Here is an 11566-nt window from a genome sequence, read left to right on the forward strand (position 1 = left end):
GGGTGGGTGGGAATAGCGGCGAAAGGCACACTTCATGAGTTGCTAGACATCACAGATTTGAATCAACCTGACAAAGAGTTAGAAATATATATGTATTGCAGTCGCGCTAAAGAAATTGAAAACTATTGGATTGGTGCGAGACTCGCTGCAAAAACATTCATTAGACTGTCTCAGGTATCCGAGCTATCCTTAACGGGAATCAATGAGATGAGTTTCGATAGAGCTCGTAACATTTTCAAGAGCGGAAGACGTGCCTAGAGGCAGAGTCGACGGCAATATTTTGTTGCTGCACAAAAATATCTAGATTTTCGGCATGATCATTTTAACGGAAAAACAAATATTAAATAAGTTTTCAAGAAGCATTAGAGTACACTGATAAAATTGTAGCAAACAAATTCTGAAAAGTTAATTTGCAACTTTTTTGTGTCCTAAGGCACAGGGCAACTTACTACTGGTTTCCATTAATTTTCTTCGTTATATTTTCAAGCGAGTTGAATATTCTGCCATAGGTTATATCACAATTAGCCCAACTAATTAAACTGAGACTTTGAAGTGTATATTGTTCTTGGACAAATGCTTTAAGACTACGCGGATGCTACAAAATTTATCAACATTGGGGAGGGGAATATGAAAAACAAAATAGAAATGCAAAGCACTTTATTGCCTCGTAAATTTTTATTTTGAATGCTATTTCCACTCGTTAAGTGGCGCGACCCTCGTGTTCGCAGCCTTGTATATGTTTTTGTAGCACTAGGTGCGTTGTCTGCGAATTTACGTGAATAAGCAAGCAGATCATACTTTAATCTGGCGGTGAAAAAAAAACAAGGAAAGCCTACGTTGTAGATGCACTGTACTGAAACACAATTAGACAGAGTCTAAATTTGCATATATTTCTAAACAAGGGTGCCTAAATTGTCGATTGAAAAATTGACATCAATATAATGAAGCCGAATAAAGCAATAAAGATGGCATGTTCCGCGTGAAAATATGATGAGCGTTAGCCTTGTGGGTCAACAATTTCTGTTTAATGAAAAAAAAAAAGCTGCTAGTGGCCGTGTATTATCGTATTTCTGAAAACCAGTAACCAGCGTATCTAAACTTACATTCGCGCCAAAATTAGTGGCTCGAGTTCTATCGCTGTAGGTACATCAGAATGACTATATGAGATTAAAAAGTGAGATTAAATGGCGGGCGGCGGCGTGTATGGTAGTGTTCACCTATGCCTTCGCTATAGTATGTTGCCGCACACTTTAAAGCACGAGCATGGTGATCAACCGATGTGCTTTTTTACAACTTCATCCCTAAATGTAAGCCGGGGTTCTCCCACTCCCGGTGGTTGTTGCCAGCCTGATCCCTCCCTATTTTCCTAACTGTCCATTGCATGGTTTGTTTTCATACCAAATATTCACATAATAATCTGTGGGTGTTCGGCTAGTAATGAAATGTTTATTTCTCTCACAGTTAAATTATCAAGTAACCATAAAGAAGGGATGCAGGGCAAAAACTTGCTATGATGCAGCTTGAAGACCGCCCGGCGGCCGTTGATCACATGACAGTATCTTCAGAATAATCGAGAACGCGAGCTAGCTTCGTAAAGGCAAAAGGGCTAATGGGTGGAACAGAACCGGGCCGGCCAAAGAATGGTACTTTCGGGCTCGGGCCAGGCCCGGACCTGAAAAACCGGCCCGTGCAATGCTCTACTTCAGAGAGTCTGATCAGCAGATTCCCATACTGTCATGTAGTAGTGACGCTGAAGTAAACAGTCGTAAAACTGTGTATGACGAAACTGATTCTTTATTGGGCGAACATGTGCCCACAAAAGCAAGCTACACTTAAAGCACAACGAAAGCGGTGAACACAGTCGGCGATCGTCGAAATCTGATCAGCGGCGAAACGCGTCGGCTTTTATACATGAGTCATCGAAGGCCCCAGAATAACCCCTGGTACCCGCTTCTCTTCCAGAAAGATCTAGATAATTCGCGTCTCTCATACAATGAGATTACGTGAACGTCGGTGACAAAAGACAACGGATAGAAGCATCGATAACGTTCGAGAAACTTCCCATACATGCAGGCGCGTCCTGTGCCTAGCGATAACGTTTAACATTTTTAGCCGGTGAAAAGCGGTCACCGGTGAAAGATAAACATATATACGTGTCAATACCCTCCCCTTAAAAAGCATCGTCCCGACGATACAAACAAGAAAGCGAAAACAAAACCACGCGTACAGAGAGAGAGAAAAAAAGTCTCAGTTTCGCCCGAAAGGCGAAGCATCAATTGCGATAGCAAATTAGTAGAGAGCTATTCGGAGTAGGGATAGTAGTTTTATCGGCTGCATAAACTTGGACACATTCGCTTACTAACTGAATTAACAAGCGTGGTGTCAGCGCGCACAAGCAAACATGAATAGATCACACTGAATGACCGCATACAACGACTGTCAAAACGTTGGCAGCAATCGCAGCCGCCGCAGCGGGCAAGGTTCGTGGGGTCTATCGCTTCAAAGGAAACTGAGCGGCGGATGCACATCGCATACAAAGGTCAGAGCCGTGTGGAGATAGGAGACCGTGCGGGCGACGGCCACAGCCGGGCAAAGTACGAACGGAGTTGTTGGCAGAGTAGAAGCTGCGCCCCCCCCCCCCCTCCCTCCCCGCGCTGCCTTACCGCTTTGTTGCTTTTGCGTGGGAGATAGAGTGGCAAGTTCCCCTTACGCCCGATTGCAAGATACGCCTTTGGTGCAGGAGCACAGTGTCGCCCCGCCTCCCTCCCTCCCATACCCCCACGGCCTTTCGCGCGACGGTCGCGTTTGCTTTCGGCCGTGCGTTCGCTCTCCGTGATAGCGCGCGCGTCCCCCCCCCCCCCCTTGCGCTTTCGCTCGCGCATACGGCGCGCGGCGACGATTTCATCGCCCTTGGAATCTATACAGAACCTCACGGCGACGGCGACAGCGACGCCGACGGCAGAAATCCGGTTTAAGTGTCCGTATAATTGCTATCGCAATAAATACAACAAACAATAGCAAAGTAACAAAGTACCGAAGTTCGTCAGCGGGCGTAGAAAGGGCTAAGACGCACCACGTGGATGACTTCACGCTTAGAGTTTCTCACTATATTACCTAGAGGGAAAACTGGCGCTGCTGCGCTGTGGTATCCATGGGAATGCCGGTATATTGTGACTTCGGATTGGCATCGTTCTTCGAGAGCCAGAACGCCTTGAAGACGCACCTGTCTAGTACCGCTCCGTCTGTCACAATGATTCATTTCCTGCTAAAACAGCACGTAAAAAACTGCTTTAGCTTTATTATTACACAAAAACATGTTTCGTTTAATTTTGAGGACATACTATTCAACGCAGAATTCTATGGAACGTAATAAGTATCCGCTGGCCGCTAAAGTTGGAGGGCAGACGATAAGATTCTCGCTCGCTTTGGAACAACTTGTCGTCTGTTCTTGCTTTTCTTCGCTTGATGCTGCATTGCAGGTGAGTAAACTTTATTGAGAGATGTAATATGGGCGAATGAAAGCCTTCTATGTAGATTTTATTTTAAGAATGCGTTATTTGTGCAGCCATATAGACACGTTTTAAACGGAGCCTCGTACAACACCAGCCAACACAAGCCTCGCAGAGACATATCCCGTCATTCCCATGAGGGCACTGCGCCCTTTAAGAAAATCGCATAGACGGTGGCGCCAGTTTACCGTCTAGGTGTTATAGTGAGAAACTCTATGACTTCACGTCGTGCCCGGCGCCGCTGTGATTACGAAATACCGTCTGGCACGACCTCATAGTCCAGTGTGCCAATACGTCGGATGATCTTATATGGTCCGAAATAGCGACGTAACAGTTTCTCGCTAAGTCCTCGTCGGCGTATCGGAGTCCAGACCTAAACACGGTCGCCGGGCTGGTACTCGACGTAGCGTCGTCGAAGATTGTAGTGTCGGCTGTCGGTCCTCTGCTGGTTCTTGATGCGCAGGCGGGCGAGCTGTCGGCCTTCTTCGGCACGCTGCAAATAGCTGGCAACGTCGAGATTTTCTTCGTCGGTGACGTCCGGTAGCATGGCATCAAGCGTCGTTGCCGGGTTCCTTCCGTAGACCAGGTTGAACGGCGCTACGTGCGTCGTTTCTTGCACGGCCGTGTTGTATGCGAAGGTCACGTGCGGAAGGATGGCATCCCACGTCTTGTGTTCGACGTCGACGTACATTGCCAGCATGTCGCCGATGGTCTTATTTAGGTGCTCGGTGAGGCCATTCGTCTGCGGTTGGTAGGCGGTGGTTCGGCGATGGCTTGTGTGGCTGTATCGCAGGATGGCTTAAGTTAGTTCTGCCGTAAAGGCTGTACCTCTGTCGTTGACGAGGACTTCTGCGGCGCCGTGACGCAGGAGGGTGTTCTCAACGAAAAATCGGCTACCTCGGCGGCACTGCCTTTGGGCAAGGCTTTTGTTTCGGCGTAGCGCGTGAGGTAGTCCGTAGCTACGACGATCCATTTATTCCCGGACGTCGACGTCGGGAAAGGCCCCAGTATGACCATCCCGATCATCTGGAACAGTCGGCGAGGTGGCTCGATCGGCTGTAGAAGTCCGGCTGGCCTTGTCGGCGGTGTTTTGCGTCGCTGAGAGTCTCGGCATGTCCTTACGTAATGGACGACGTCGGCAGAGAGGCGAGGCCAGTAGTATTTTTCTTGGATCCTCGCGAGCGTGCGGGAAAAACTGAGGTGTCCAGCCGTTGGGTCGCTTTGGAGAGCTCGCAGAACCTCTGGACGCAATGCTGAGGGTACCACGAGGAGGTAGTTGGCTCGAACAGTCGAGAAGTTCGTCTTTAAGAGAATGTCGTTTTGCAAGAAAAACGACGCCAATCCTCGCCTGAACACCTTGGGCACAATGACGGTCTTGCCTTCCAGGCAGTCTACAAGGCTCATTAGTTCCGGGTCAGCTCGCTGTTGTTGGGTCCCAAGAAAGTGTCGTCATCCTGGTCGTCCTGTGGCGGCGGTTCGACGGGGTCGCCAGACAAGCAGACAAGGACTGATGGGTCCCGACAAAGTGTCGTCATCCTGGTCGTCCTGTGGCGGCGGTTCAACGGGGGCGTGAGACAAGCAGTCGGCGTCAGAGTGCTTTCGCCCGGACTTGTAAACGACGGTGATGTCGAATGCTTGAAGTGTCAGACTCCATTGTGCGAGGCGACCTGAAGGATCCTTCCAGTTAGCTAGCCAACACAAGGCGTGGTGGTCGCTGACAACTTTGAAGGGCCTGCCATAGAGGTAGGGACGAAACTTTGATGTAGCCCAGATGATGGCGAGGCATTCCTTTTCGGCTGTGGAATAATTTGTTTCCGCCTTCGACAGCGACCGGCTAGCGTAACTTACAACCCTTTCTAGTCCGTCAGTCCTCTGCACAAGCACAGCGCTGAGTCCTACACTGATTGCGTCGGTGTGCACTTCGGTATCGGCTTTTTCGTCGAAATGTGCAAGTATTGGCGGCGATTGCAGGCGTCGCTTCAGTTCTTCAAATGCTTCGACTTGCGGCGTCTCCCACTTGATCTTGACGTCGGCCTTCGTGAAGTACGTCAGTGGCTCAGCGATCCGTGAAAAGTCCTTCACGAAGCGCCTGTAATAGGCGCGCAGTCCAACAAATCTACGGACTGCCTTCTTGTCGGCGGGCGGAGGAAAGTCAGCGATGGCCGCAGTTTTCTGTGGGTCAGGGCAAACTCCAGACTTGTTGATGACGTGGCCCAAAAACAAGAGCTCCTCGTATGCGAAGCGGCACTTTTCTGGCTTTAACGTGAGTCCGGAGGTCTCGATAACTTGAAGAACTTTTGAAGGCGCCGGAGGTGTTCCTCGAAGCTTGAGGCAAACGACGTCGTCCAAATAGACGAGGCAAGTCTGCCACTTCAAGCCTGCCAGTACATTATCCATGACACGTTGGAAAGTCGCAGGTGCCCAGCAAAGACCAAACGACATGACCTTCAACTCGAACAGTCCGTCTGGTGTTATAAAGGCAGTCTTCTCCCGGTCCCTCTCGTCGACTTCGACTTGCCAGTAGCCGGTGTTGAGGTCCATTGACAAAAAGTATTTTGCGTTGTAGAGTCGATCCAAGGCGTCGTCAATACGTGGGAGAGGGTATACGTCCTTCTTGTTGATTTTATTGAGGCGACGATAATCGACGCAGAAACGTAGCGTTCCATCCTTCTTCTTTACTAACACCACGGGGGACGCCCACGGACTCTTGGATGGCTGGATGATGTCGTCGCGTAGCATTTCGTCGACTTGTTGCCTTATGGCGTCGCGTTCGCGCGCCGAAACTCGGTAGGGTCTCTGACCGAGTGGGCGGACATATTCGTCGGTTATGATGCGGTGCTTGGCGACAGAGGTTTGTCGAACTTTTGACGACGACGAGAAGCAGTTCTTGTATTGAAAGAGCAGAGCTTTTAGCTATTCTTTCTTATGATTGGGAAGGTTCTGATTGACGTCGAAAGTTGGTTCAGGTACTACAGTCATCGTTGCAGGTGCACTAGAATCCGTGAAGGCGAAAGCACCGCTGGATTGTACTATTTCGTCGATGTAGCCGACCGTAGTGCCTTTGTTAATGTGCTTGTATTCGTGGCTGAAGCTCGTAAGCATCACTCTTGCTTTGCCTTCATGTAGCTCACCTATGCCTCTAGCGACGCACATTTCACGGTCGTGCAGTAAGTGATGATCGCCCTCGATGACACCCTCCATGTCTGTAGGCACTTCGGTACCGACGGAAATCATTACGCTGGAGCGAGGCGGAACGGTCACTTGTTCTTCTAGCACATTCAAGGCATGGTAACTGGTGTTTGTATCCGGTGGTGTCGCGTTGTGCGTTGAAAGCGTTATCGACTTGGACCTTATGTCGATGACTGCACCGTGTTGGTTTAGAAAGTCCATGCCTAGGATAACATCTCTGGAGCCGTGCTGCAGGAATACGAAGCTCGCCGGGTAAGTGCGGTTGTTTACCGTGACTCGCGCTGTGCAGATTCCAGCCGGCGTTATTAGGTGGCCTCCCGCTGTCCGGATATCGGGTCTTTGCCAGGCCGTTTTCACCTTCTTCAACTTGGCGGCGAACTCGCCACTGCAGACGGAATAGTCGGCTTCAGTGTCGACGAGAGCGGTGACGTTATGACCATCGAATAGCACGTCTAGATCGGTAGACCATCGTCTGGCGTTACGGTTAAGTCGTGGCGTCGGATCACGGCTGCGTCGGCTTGCTGCGCTGCTGCTACGTCGCGTTGGTAGGTCTACTTTCGGCGGCGAAGTGTTGTCGTCAAGGCTCTTGCCAGGCGCTATGCTGATACCTCGTCATGATGATTCGCGAATTTAGTTCGTCGGCGGCGGAATATCTTCAGCATTGCGTCGTACAGCAACCGCACCTCCATCGGTTGCTGCCTTTAGTTTCCCGGGTAAGGGCTAGGAGATCGGCCCCAGGTTGGGCCGGCATACAGCCCTTACCCGGCCCAACCCGGGGCGAGATGTAGTGGCCTGGTGACGGCGAGCGTGAGGGTCGTCGTGATTGCCACTGGGCTCTGGCGAGGTAGTCGGCGATGTCACGTGACCGCTCGCCAAGCTGTGGACGTGGCGCGCTGACGGCGAACCCTTGCAGGCCTAAAAAATCAAGCTACACTCGAAGCACAACGAAAGCGATGAATACAGACGGCGATCGTCGAAATCTGATGAGCGGCGAAACGCGTCGGCTTTTATACATGAGTCATCGAAGGTCCCAGAATAATCCGTGGTACCAGAAAGTTCTAGATAATTCGCGTTGCTCATACAATCAGATGACATGAGCGTCGGTGACAAGAGACAACGGATAGAAGCATCGATAACGTTCCAGAAACTTCCGATACCTGCAGGGGCGTCCTGTGCCTAGCGATTACGTTTAACATTTGTTAGCCGGTGAAAAGTGGTCACCGGTGAAAGATAAACATGTATACGTGTCAATATGATTATGAAAGATTGAGTAAAACAATTTAAGACGTAACCTGCTTCCCTGTTCAAGCAAAAGGATCCAGTCAAGTTATTTTTTCCTCTTACACTTAGAAAGTGGTTGTATATACCCAGGTCGAACAGTGTCGCGACGAATTGGACTTTTTCTAGAGCATTAATATGCAAAAATTTATTGTTGGGCTTTACGTGCCAAAACCACAATCTGATTATGAGGCACGCCGTGGTGGGGGACTCCGGATTACTTTAGTCCACCTGGGGTTCTTTAACGTTCACCCAATGCTGCATTGATATGCACATCAGAAACCGCATTCAACACAGGGCATGCCTACACCAACATTGGTAAAATTTGTTTTTTACGCTGCTCTTTTACGTTAATACTTATGTGTTTTAAACTTTGTTGCAAGTGAAGGGCATGCCCGGCATTTCTAACTACGGTATTGAGATGTTATGACCAAGAGCCATCCTCTGACAGCATAAGACCTAAATATTTCACAGGTGAATTATTTTTTTATTTCAACTGGCCACTTAACAAATACTTATATCTGATTTTGTAACATTTTTGTAGTGAAGCTAATGTCTACATAATTATTTATGTTTAGGGCCATGCTATTATTGAAACACCATTTTTATACGGGCGAGCCAGAACGCTACTTTCTAGCTCTGCTGTTTTCGCCTGATTTCTCTGTAAATCTCCGGGTAGCCGTCATGGATTGTTGCACGGATGCAAGCTGACGTCCCCGCACCTCTGTTGGGGATGGCAACTTCAGCAGCGGCTGCGTCTAAGAAGCGGACCGGCCTCCAGAGCGACACCGACAGCGACGATACCAGTACCTACTCGCTCAGCAGTGAGGACTTCTCCGATGACGACTTTCAACTTGTGAGGAGCCGCAAGGCGAAACGAAGAAACACCAGGGCTTACCTGTCTTCAAGCACGTCGACTGCAGGACCGACTCGGAATAGCGCGGTCAGTACAATTCTATTTATACCAGAACTTGCTACCGACAACTTGAGGCGACTCAACAGACAGTCCGTCTCGGTGTTTCTCGAAGCGGTGGTGCCAAATCAAGTGACGGATGTCAGAGTCAACACACGAAAAAATGTCTTGGCTATTGACGTCGTACATGAGACGGCACGGATAACTTTGAGCAAACTTACGGAACTTGGCGGCGTGAAGGTCCGCTCGTGCATTCCTCTGGACAGTGATACCGCTACTGGTGTCATCAGCGACGTGGACGTCTCCATCTCCAGCGCCGACTTGCCGATTTTAATTAAGCCAGCCGTTGATGTGTCCTCGACTCGGCACGTCCCGCTGTGTGAAGGTAGTTTTCAAGGGCGAATCTCTTCCCTCACACGTCAAGGTGGGCCACTTTAGACACCCCGTGCGTCCATTTATCCAAAGACCACTCCAATGCCGCAACTGCCTGAGGCTAGGACACGTGAGCGCTGTGTGCGAGAACACGAGAGTTTGCTCGCGCTGCGCACAGCCCCACGCTGCAGACTCCTGCGTAGCCACAGTGCTCAAATGCCCCAATTACATTGGGTCCCATGATGCTACCTCAAAGGACTGCCCTAAATTGAGGAAAGAAAGGGTGGTCTTGAAGCAGATGGCAAGAGACCGTTCGTCTCGTCGGGAAGCTGTTGCGGCCATTAGAAAGCGACGCTCCCGACGCCGTCGGACTTCAAAGAACGAAGATTCCTCTATGAAGAGCGCTGCACATCCGACAACTCCTCCTCCTCTGCCCCCTAGGCCTCGCGGAGTCGAGTCTAACTCTGACAAGGTCGTGCCGGAGAACACCAATACTGAAGCCTGGCCCGCGCTACCAAAGCTACAGCCGCCGCCACAGCAGAAGCCACAACCGAAGCCACAGCCGAAGCCACAGCTGAAGCCACAGCTGAAGCCACAGCCATGGCCACAGCCGACGCCACAGTTCAAGCCACAGCCGACACCGCAGTTCAAGCCACAGCCGACACCGCAGTTCAAGCCACAGCCGACGCCGCAGTTCAAGCCACAGCCGAGGTCACAGCCGGAGTCACAACCGATGCCACAGCCGGCCTCACAGTCGCATATAAGGATACAGTGCACTGTGGTAGAGTCCACAATGCTGACTCCCGATAAATTGCCCGAAGAAGACGGGCAAGTGGTTGTGATGCTTCGGTCCCTTATAAACACCCTTCGTATACTCTTAAGCAAGCTGCATACTCCGTCAGCGCGAAGTGCAGTGCAAGTACTGGATGCTCTAAATCCAGTGCTTGCAAGTCTCGAGTAAGCCCCATGGCTCACCCGCAGCCTCCTATTCACACAACGACCACAGGCCCTTGGTTCATGTCAGATGTCTACAACGCACATCACTAGCTATGGGACTTGACTTTGGTGTTATGGTGCTTCGCTGCACACACAATGCTCACTCTCCTCCTCTTTTCATCTTTTTATTCCCCCTTTTCCTTACCCCATGTGTAGGGTAGCAAACCGGACGTTCGTCTGGTTGACCTCCCTGCCTTTCCTCTCTTCGCTTCCTCCCTCCCTCCCCCATTTTTATACGCGCTTCAAGTCGGCCGCCAATAAAAACAATGACTCATTAGATGCCCTTGCACACAGTACACAATCATCCACAAAAATTGTATCGCGGTTCAATAATATCACACATATTGCTAATAAAAAACCTTGCACTCGGCCGCGCAACGCTTGAAACAGCGAAGCTGTGTGATCGTAGCCCAGCATTTTCCGGAAGTGCGCGCGAACGTTTCATCTTATTACTCATGTAGACGATAATTTCTTTTCGCGCGTCTCGGACTGTTGTTCCTCTTAGCCGCTTATTTTGTCTGCATGAAAGTCTCTCGTTTTATTTGCTCAAATGACAACCTAATTAACAAGCATTGAAACTTATATCGCTTTGGTAAATAAGTTGCTATGTGTTTTTGGACTCACGCGCTAAAATAAAAAAAAACGTACATTGCTTTATACATGCAGTGAATGAAATTGCTGCGAAAAGACAAAGCCGTGTAATACATTTGAGCTTTTCATTACATGCCTATAGCCAGGAAGTTTATGCAACCAAATGATTGTGTATTATTACATTCTCAAATTCCTACGGCATTTCCCCTATGTGGAGAAGCTAGTTTAACTTTTAAATGATTCACAATTTGACTTTGTGATGTTTCTACCATATATTTGATAGATAGAAATGTGCATGACCAATAGGAACATATGTTGGAGGCAAAAATTCTTAGCAAATTTTGCTAAATAATCTGTGTTTACCAACTGAACAGCATATTTCTACCCTGGAACAGATAGGAAATTGAAATGAATCACATGCATAAAAGTTTGCAGCGCGAGTATTATGAAGTACAGTTTCAGTTTATTTCTTTCAATTTATGATATATGATAGTTGATGTGATGACTTCAATTTACTGTTTTATGTTTAGGCTACTGACACTGCACAAACTATATTTTTTGTCATAACACGGAATACAGGCCGCAGAGTGCGGCTCATAAACACATCGGATAATGAGGTGTAATTTGTGGACACATTTCTCGCTATGGGTAATATAGGAGCCCCTTTCTCGCAAATATGTCTTGGTTGAGAGCGCGTGTGCTTTGAAAGTAGACTGAT

At 49.1% G+C, this 11566-nt stretch overlaps 1 protein-coding gene across 1 annotated transcript in view; it reads right to left on the bottom strand.

Annotated features, from left to right (window-relative positions):
* The window catches only part of LOC119462617 (glutamate receptor ionotropic, kainate 1-like), a 113496-nt gene that overhangs the window by 12359 nt on the left and 89571 nt on the right, over nt 1–11566 (bottom strand). The gene's annotated exons all lie outside the window — the stretch shown is intronic.

The sequence above is a fragment of the Dermacentor silvarum genome, chromosome 8 (assembly GCF_013339745.2).
Source record: "Dermacentor silvarum isolate Dsil-2018 chromosome 8, BIME_Dsil_1.4, whole genome shotgun sequence".
NCBI classification, from domain to species: domain Eukaryota; kingdom Metazoa; phylum Arthropoda; class Arachnida; order Ixodida; family Ixodidae; genus Dermacentor; species Dermacentor silvarum.